Source organism: Nematolebias whitei, chromosome 6 (assembly GCF_014905685.2).
Source record: "Nematolebias whitei isolate Nwh7 chromosome 6, NemWhi1, whole genome shotgun sequence".
NCBI lineage: Eukaryota > Metazoa > Chordata > Actinopteri > Cyprinodontiformes > Rivulidae > Nematolebias > Nematolebias whitei.
In genome coordinates, this window is record NC_056503.1 from 51,176,644 (window position 1) to 51,185,552 (window position 8,909).

Below are 8,909 nucleotides of genomic sequence, written 5' to 3' on the forward strand. Positions count from 1 at the left end.
TGCATTTTAATTAACATCAAAACTTTTCTCTACAGTAATCTTGCTATGTTTTTCAGAAAAAGTATTCTTGACAGTTTTTTTGTTTTTTTTAGCAAAAGCGCTGAAATTACTGTAGAGAAAAGTTTTGATGTTAATTAAAATGCATCTAATTGAGTGTAAATATATTTTCCTCTCCAGCATGTCTCTATATTCTGCTTGTTTATTTCTTTCTGTGCTCCGGTGGAAACAGACGTGTCCTCCTGTGCTTCGTCCCCTAAGCTTCCCTGCTTCCTCTCTTTCATCCTGTGAACCCTTAAAGAGCCTCTTTTTTACTGCATACCTTCCTAAATTGAAGGATCAGCTGGTCCCTCAACAAATTTGATCAACTTCTCCCGACAGGAGTCAGGGTAAGGAGGACCCTCTTACCTCGATGGAAACAAATTGGATTCATGATGACAACTGGTTATATTGGTGTTTGGTTGGTGAAATCTGGATTGTCTACAAATTTGTGTGGAGGTGTTGAAGCTTGGCAGCACTCAGACTGAATTATGTGGAGCTGCGTCAGAGCTGGAGCAGGGTGTAATCTGGACTGTGAACTCTCTAGAAGCACCCATCAACGGTGAGAATAATTGTGGGGAAGCTGTAATCTTGCTTTTTGACGTATGGAATCAATTCGGCTGTTTTGGAGTTTCCATCAGAGAATATGTACCAGCGAGAATTTAAAAGACAGAAACAACAATTCACGAGTTCTGCCTGACCCAAACTGTGGCCTTGATGCCGGACTTATCTCAACTCCTCCTGGAATGTTCAGAAAACAACAAAGATGCTTTGACTGTTTCCTCACCCCTCCCTCCCCCAAGGACATGGACATGTGACAGAACCTCAACTGAGCTGAAGATGAACGTCACCTCTTATCTGGACAATGGCTGAGGGGGGGCTCTGGACTATGCTACGACTTTCCCTTAAAAATTCAATGTCTTCTCCGCCTATATGTTCATGTATATCGTCTGTTTATGTTGCTTTGCTGTGGTAGGTTTGTTTGATGCCTCAAATCGTGCCCTGTCTAGGACACGGAGTGAGAGATCTTTTTTTTTATACCGTCTCTCCTCATGTTTTCTTCTCTTTTCTCATCTAAGCAAAATATTATTCTGAATAAGAATAAGAGGGCTGCACTTTTTTATAGCAGCAGCTTCGTGCACTCCGCTCATCTTTCAGACGACTGTACGTACACGTTCTCGTTGTATCTCGGTGCAATGACAATAACATTTATTCTGATTCTGATTGTTCTGGTTCATCTTTAAACTTGTTTTTTTGTGTTGGCAAACAGTGAAGTTCTCTTCTCATACTTCAAACTGCACGACCTTTTAATCCAAAACTTTTTGAAGTTAAAAATGTTTTTTGATTTGTGCTACAGTTTGTCGTGAAGATCTGGCGGTGGGTCCGGACCAGAACCACTACAGAATCACTATATTAGATGAATTAACAGACTAACAAATTCTGCTAAATTCCTCCTTACAAATATTTCTATACTCATTTAATTTTGCAATTCCATGTGGTGTTTTCAGACTTCTGGCTTTGTTGGGTCCTAGTTTAAGTTAGTGAAAGGCATCTTTTGTATTTATTATACACAAACTTTATGGCTGCCGTCTTCTTTACTGTCCACGCATGTATCGTCTGCCCGTCAGATTATCATCTGTCTTTATTTAGCACATTCACTCGCAGCCAGACGGCCCATCTTTGGCATCACACTGTTGTGTCAGGCATCACCTCCATAGCGGCACCTCAGCCCACTCCCCCTTCAACACCCTCTTTTGTCAGCAGTACAAAGTTGATTTTATTTACCCAACATGCCGCTGATCTTTTTCACAAACAAGCCGAGCTGGGGGAGGAGGGGACACGGAGGTGTCAGCAGACAAACGAGCCTCCTTCCTTGCTTGTCTGTAAAACCCATCTGCTGGAGGCAGCATTAGATGCAATATCCAATTCAATCCCTTCCTCAACCTTCCAGAAAGCTTTTAGCCACATTTTAGCACACAAAAGCTTCAGCACTGGCCTTTGTAGCTTGAGCTTCTATTTAAGAAGGTGAGGGCGAGGAGGCAGGGGGAAGGAGAAATCAATAAAGTGTCCTGGCTCTCAATCTTCTTGGCCTGCAGTTGAGGTGTTTTTAGGCTGGAAGAGGGAGGAGGGAGGACGTGCAGGGAGATGGGATGTTTTTGTCATTCATAAGCTTTGCTGACAAATCCTTGACATCATTTGGTGGATTGTATCAATAACTTCTTACCTGTACTGCAGAGGGCAAATCAAAATCATTTGTCTGGCTTTGTAGGTGAGCTGGCTGCCTCGAGCAGCAGAGAGAAGACGACGCACGAGACAAAGCTAGAGCTGCCAGCCTCGGCTGTCGTCTGAATCCCTTCAGCTGCCAATGTCACACAAGTTCAAAGGTCATGGCGAGACAGGCTTGTGCATTTGCAGTGAATCAACAGAGAGCAGACAGCTGCTGTGTGACACTTTTTTTCTTTTTGCATCTTCTGCTTGAATTTAATGTCTGAACATCTGCAAAAATGCAAAGCAAATCAGAAAACTCCACGTTGTCTTGAAAGATTGATAAAAATCTTTTGTAATCCTTGGAAAAAAAATACATTAGCTCTCATGTGCACACCCCAAACACGTTTATCTCTCATAAATATGCCTCCTCACACAGATCTGTATTTATGTATTCTCTGTGGGGGCTGTTCCACGGGGAAGAAACGAGCGGGCTTTTCCTGCCCGCTGTTTTGACAGTTGTTGGCTTAAGCATCGCATGGCAAATCTCTTAATCTGCCCTTATTAATAAGAAAACATGAGACTGTCTGATTTGTTTCTCACATTCTCATCTGCACAAGAAGGCTGGGACATGACACTCTGCAACACTGAAGTTACATCATTGACAAGCACAGACAGAAGACATGAAAAGCATCGGTGATGTTTGTGTTTTTGGATTCAGTTTGCCGCCACGTTCATGCGTTGCACGTGTGAATTATTTGTGCGTGAGAAAGAAAGAGCAGCTTAATTAGCGTGATCTTTGTTTGAGAGCTGTGAAAGGTTAAATATGCAGATCTGAAATGGCTGTCTAGACTATTCCCTTCTGACCTACATGTCTTTTAGCAGCCCTTTATTTCAGAACTACAAACATGATTTCTTCTGAAAAAAGATTGTTTTTCTTATTTTGTTTATTAATTTTAGAAAATCTCAGAGCTCAGATGTCAACATCACAGAACTTTACTGTGAAAAGCCCGAGGAAGAATATCCACTGAAAATACCTCATCTGCGCACTCTTTAAATTCCTCTTTGCAAGACTTCAGTGTCTGATTCAAGAATCAGCTCCTTAGTGTTCTGCCTTTTTTACTGATTTTGTCGTGCAGTCGAGGGTGAGGTTCTGCCTCAACTGGAACAGTTCAAGTATCTCAGGGTTTTGTTCACAAGTGAGAGAAGAATGAAGCGTAAGATTGACAGACAGATTGGTGCAGTGTCTGCAGTATTGTGAACTCTGTGCCGGTCCGTTGTGGTGAAGAGGGAGCTGAGCTGTAAGACAAAGCTCTCTGTTTACTGGTCGGTCTACGTTCCTGCCCTCACCTCTGGTCATGAACTCTGGTAGAGACTGAAAGAATGAGAATCTGGATCCAGGAGGTTGAAATGAATTTCCTCTGCAGGGTAGCTGGACTCTCCCTTAGAGACAGGGTGAGAAGTTCAGTTATCAGGAGAGACTCGGAGTAGAACCACTGCTCCTCCACATCCAGAGGAGTCAGTTGAGGTGTTCAGACATCGTTAAGGATGGACCCTGGGCACTTCCCTAGGAAGGTGCTTCAGGCATGTCCGACTGGGAGGAGACCCCGGGGAAGACCCAAGACACACTGGAGAGACTACGTCTCTCGGTTGGTCTGGGAACTCCTTGGAGTCCTTCCAGAAGAGCTGGAAGAGGCTGTGGAGAGAGAAGTGTGGACCTCCCTGCTCAAGATGCTGCCCCCGAGACCTGAGCCCAGAACAAGAGGAAAATGATGGATGGATGGGTGGATGGGTGGGTGGATGGATGGGTGGATGGGTGGGTGGGTGGATGGATGGGTGGATGGATGGGTGGATGGATGGGTGGGTGGATGGATGGGTGGGTGGGTGGATGGATGGGTGGGTGGATGGATGGGTGGGTGGATGGATGGATGGGTGGGTGGATGGATGGGTGGATGGATGGGTGGGTGGGTGGGTGGGTGGATGGATGGATGGATGGAGGTGTAATCTGGTATTACTCCAGCAAAATGGGAGAAGGAGGTTCAGGTTAGGGGGATGTTGGAGATGATGTGAATGCAGAACAGAAATGTCTAAAGAAGTTACTGGAAATGTTCTAGAAGAACCGTGGACTTCACTCTGTGGGACATTTAGAAGAACGTGGCTGAACAGAGGACATCTGAACAACCTCTCAGTTCCATGTTCATTTTGACAGAGAATTATAATTTAGCTTCAGTATTTTGATGAATATTTGTTTTAATTGTAGGAATATTTTAATCATTAGAATTAATTTTAGTTTTAGTCTAGTTTTTGTTACATAAAATATAAAATGTGAAAGTTAATAATTAGGTTCCTAATAACTTTAGAAATTAATAATTGCACTTAGAATACATAGGTAATAATAGTTCAGGTTTGACTGTGCAGTATGCCAAGAAAGATTAAAATATTTTATAAAACACAAACATGGTTTTAATGGTATGGCTTTTTTTTTTCATAAAGTAAAATCGGAACAAACTGAAACACAGTAAGTCTGAACAAATGTGCATGATGTTCATTAAACACTGTAAGAGATTGATAGATCCACAGATGGATAGAGAAACTCGGTCGGCTCAGAGGAAATTTTGGCACCCATCAGGCGGCTGAGGAGGTGAAAGCAGTACTTTACTAACACTGTGTTCAGTGAAGGCGAGGTGCTGTTGACCTAAATCATTGATGTCATCAGGAGGTGGAAGGAATACTTCTCAGAACTACTCAATCCCACCGGCATGTCTTCCATGGAGGAAGATGAGTTGGGGGACTTCGGGGTTGGTCTGTCCATAACCGTGGCTGAGGTCACCGAGGTAGCTAAAACAGTGTGCTGCGGCATGGCTCCAGGGGTGGATGAGATTCATCCTGATTTCCTTAAGGCTCTGGATGTTGTGGGGTTGTCTTGGTTGACAAGCCTTTGTAACATTGCATGGACATCGGGGGCAGTGCCACTGAATTGGCAGACTGGGGTGGTGGTTTCCCTCTTCAAAAATGGGGACCAGAGGGTGTGCTCCAATTATAGGGGCATCACTCTCATTAGCCTCCCTGATAAGATCTATTCAGGGGTAATGGAGAAGCAAGTCCAATCGTTGGTCGAACCTCAGATCCAGGAGGAACCGTGCAGGTTCTGTCCTGGCTGTGGAACACTAGACCAGTTCTTTACCCTTACTAGGGTCCTCGAGGGGTCATGAGAGTTTACCCATCCAGTTTGCATGTGTTTTGTGGACTTGGAGAAGGCTTTTGACTGTGTTCCTCAAGATACACTGTGGGGGGTGCTCCATGAGTATGGGATTGGGGGTCAGTTTCTATGGACTGTTTGTCCCTATACAAGCGGTGCAAGAGTTTGGTTCACATTACCGGTAGTAAGTTGGACGCCTTCGGGGTGGGAGATGGGACTCGGCTAGGGCTGCCCGTTGTCACAATTCTGTTCAAAACTTTTATGGACAGAATTTCTTGGTAGGGGGCGGAGGTAGTCTGTATGAAATACTGTACGTATTTATCGGTACATATTTACTGAAAAGTTTTAAAATATCTTTCTGTGTAATTATTTCATGTTACGTAGTTGGCCGCATTAAGCCATCAGGTTCCCCACGTGATCCTGTCCCTCCACGACTTTTTAAAGATATTTTATCTAGTATAGGGCTGCCTGTTTTTGCAATTTTAAATGGCAGTCTGTCCTTAGGTGTGGTCCCTGCTAGTTTTAAACATGCAGTGGTGCAGCCCCTGCTTAAAAAACCTGGCCTTGATCCAACTGTTCTGGCTAATTATCGGCCTATTTCAAAGCTGCCTTTTCTTTCTAAGGTTTTAGAGAAACTTGTATACTGTCAGCTGACACAGTTTTTAAATGACAATGGCATTCTGGAGGTTTTCCAGTCAGGTTTTAAAACTCTCCACAGTACAGAATCTGCTTTAATTAGAGTTTTTAACGACATCCTTCTTGATTGTGATTCTGGTAATCATGTTGTTCTGATTTTACTTGACCTAACTGCTGCTTTTGATACAGTGGACCACAACATTTTAATATCGCGATTACGACATATTGTTGGTATTGATGGCACTGTTCTTAAATGGTTTAAGTCTTACTTGGAGGAGAGAACATTTTCAGTGAAAATGAATGACTCTGAATCATCTTCAGTTCCAATGCAATATGGTGTCCCGCAGGGCTCAATTCTGGGCCCTATGCTCTTCTCGTTGTACTTACTGCCTCTGGGTTCTATCCTTAGGAAACATGGGATTTCATTCCATTGTTACGCTGATGATTGTCAGATTTATTTACCCCTAAAGCAGAAGGATGGACATACGTTCACACATCTCCTGGAATGTCTAGGAGATATTAAAGCTTGGTTGGCCTTGAACTTTTTAAATTTTAATGAAAACAAAACCGAGGTGATGGTGTTTGGACCCAGTGGCTCCTGTGAGTCCTCCTCTATTAACCTGGGACCCTTGGAGAAATATTTTAAACCTGTTATTACAGATCTTGGCTTTAAGGTGGACAGTGATTTTAAATTGGACAGCCAAATCAAAGCCGTGGTTAAGTCCAGCTTTTATCATTTAAGGCGATTGGCGTCAGTGAAGTCTTTTCTTTCCAGGCAGCATTTTGAAATGGTGATCCACGCTTTTATTTCGACTCGATTGGATTACTGTAATGCACTTTATCTGGGAGTCAGTCAGTTGCTGCTCTCACGTCTGCAGCTGGTTCAGAATGCTGCTGCACGACTTTTAACAGGAACTCGAAAGAGGGAACATGTTAACAGGAACTCGAAAGAGGGAACATGTGACCCCTGTCCTGGCTTCACTTCACTGGCTGCCTGTATATTTTAGGATTCATTTTAAAATTCTTATGTTTGTTTTTAAATCACTGCATAATCTTGCCCCGGCTTACCTCTCTGAGCTTCTTCATCCCTACATACCCTATCGGTCTCTCAGGTCAGCAGATCAGCTGCTCTTGGAGGTACCAAGAACAAGAAGGAAGCTCAGAGGGGACAGGGCTTTCTCTGTCATGGGCCCTAAGTTATGGAACGACTTGCCTTTGCAGGTCAGAGAGTCCCCTTCACTGTCCATTTTTAAAGTTCGTCTTAAAACTCATTTATTCAACTTGGCTTTTAACACCAGCGGGATCTAGTTTTTAAATTTTGTATGCTTTTAAAATGTATGTTTTTAACACCAGCAGGATCTAGTTTTAAATTGTATGTTTTCTGTTTTTAAACTGTTTTTATTTTCATTTTTATTATGTTGTGTTTTAATGTACAGCACTTTGTGTCAGCTATGGTTGTTTTAAGGTGCTTTATAAATAAAGTTGGTATGGTATGGTATGGTACAGTGTGAACACCCACAGCTTACAGACAAGTATGGTCTATATATGTATTTAAAAAAATATGTTATTTTTAAATTTAAGATAAGATAAGTGTGTACAGCTTATTTGGGTGCACTCTATAGTCTGGAAATTACGTTAAGTGTTCAGGGACAACAAATGTGTAAAAACGTCAGACATTATTCAGGCCCAAATAACTTTAAAGGAAATCAGTTCCGGGTTGTTCTGATATGATCTAAGGGTCAGAGGTCATAGTTGGGGAAGCCATTTTCATCGTATAACCTCTAACAAGACACTTTTTAATTATCTTTTATGTTGTCAGCTTCTGTAAGAAATATTTCATAGTATTGTTTAGGGCTTCATAAACCAAATTATTAAAAAAAGATTTTCATTGTTGATTATTTTGTCAAATATTCAGAATTTGTCAAACAAAAAGTCACAAAATATGAGTGTGCTACATCCAGAGCCACATACAACACTGTGCATGACAAGTTTTATAAATGAATAGGCTGAAAATGCACACAAGCAATGAGTAGATAGTATAAGGAGGTCCAGCCGGCTGGTGATTTCTAACAGAAAGTATTGATCTAAAAAGCTGTCCTCATTCATTACAAATTGACTAGCAGCAGATGAGCTGAGGCTTATTGCTGAGCCGGTCTTTCTGTGTGCAGAAACCACAGGGGTGACTGCAGAGGCCATGCATAAGTTAACGATGTGTCGTACTCAGCAGCATTACATAACATCTAACGTTCAGGTGGTGAAGAAGAAAAACATTTTAAACAATAAGAATTGTTGAATTGGGCAGCACGGTGGCGCAACTGGTAGAGCTGCTGCCTCTCAGCGAGCAGGTCCTTGGTTCAAACCCCGGTCCAGGGGCCTTTCTGGGTGGAGTTTGCATGTTCTCTCCGTGCATGTGTGGGTTTTCTCCGGGTACTCCGGTTTCCTCCCACAGACCAAAAACATGCATGTTAGTCTGATTGGTAACTCTAAATTGTCCCTAGGTGTGAGTGAGAGAGTGAATGGTTGTTTGTCTCGTTTGTCTCTATGTGGCCCTGTGATGGACTTGCGACCCGTCCAGGGTGTCCCCCGCCCCTCGCACAGTGATTGCTGGACATGGGCACCAGCGACCCCCGTGACCCAAAATGGAATAAACGGGTAAAGAAAATGGATGGATGGATGGAATTGTTGAATTCATACAGGAAGCCCTGAGGTTTATTATTAAAAAACATAATTCTAGATTGTCCCCTTTGGTCCTCAACCTGGAGCATGAAGGGTCTATCCTGGAGCATGAAGGGCCAATCCTGGAGCATGAAGGGTCTATCCTGGAGCATGAAGG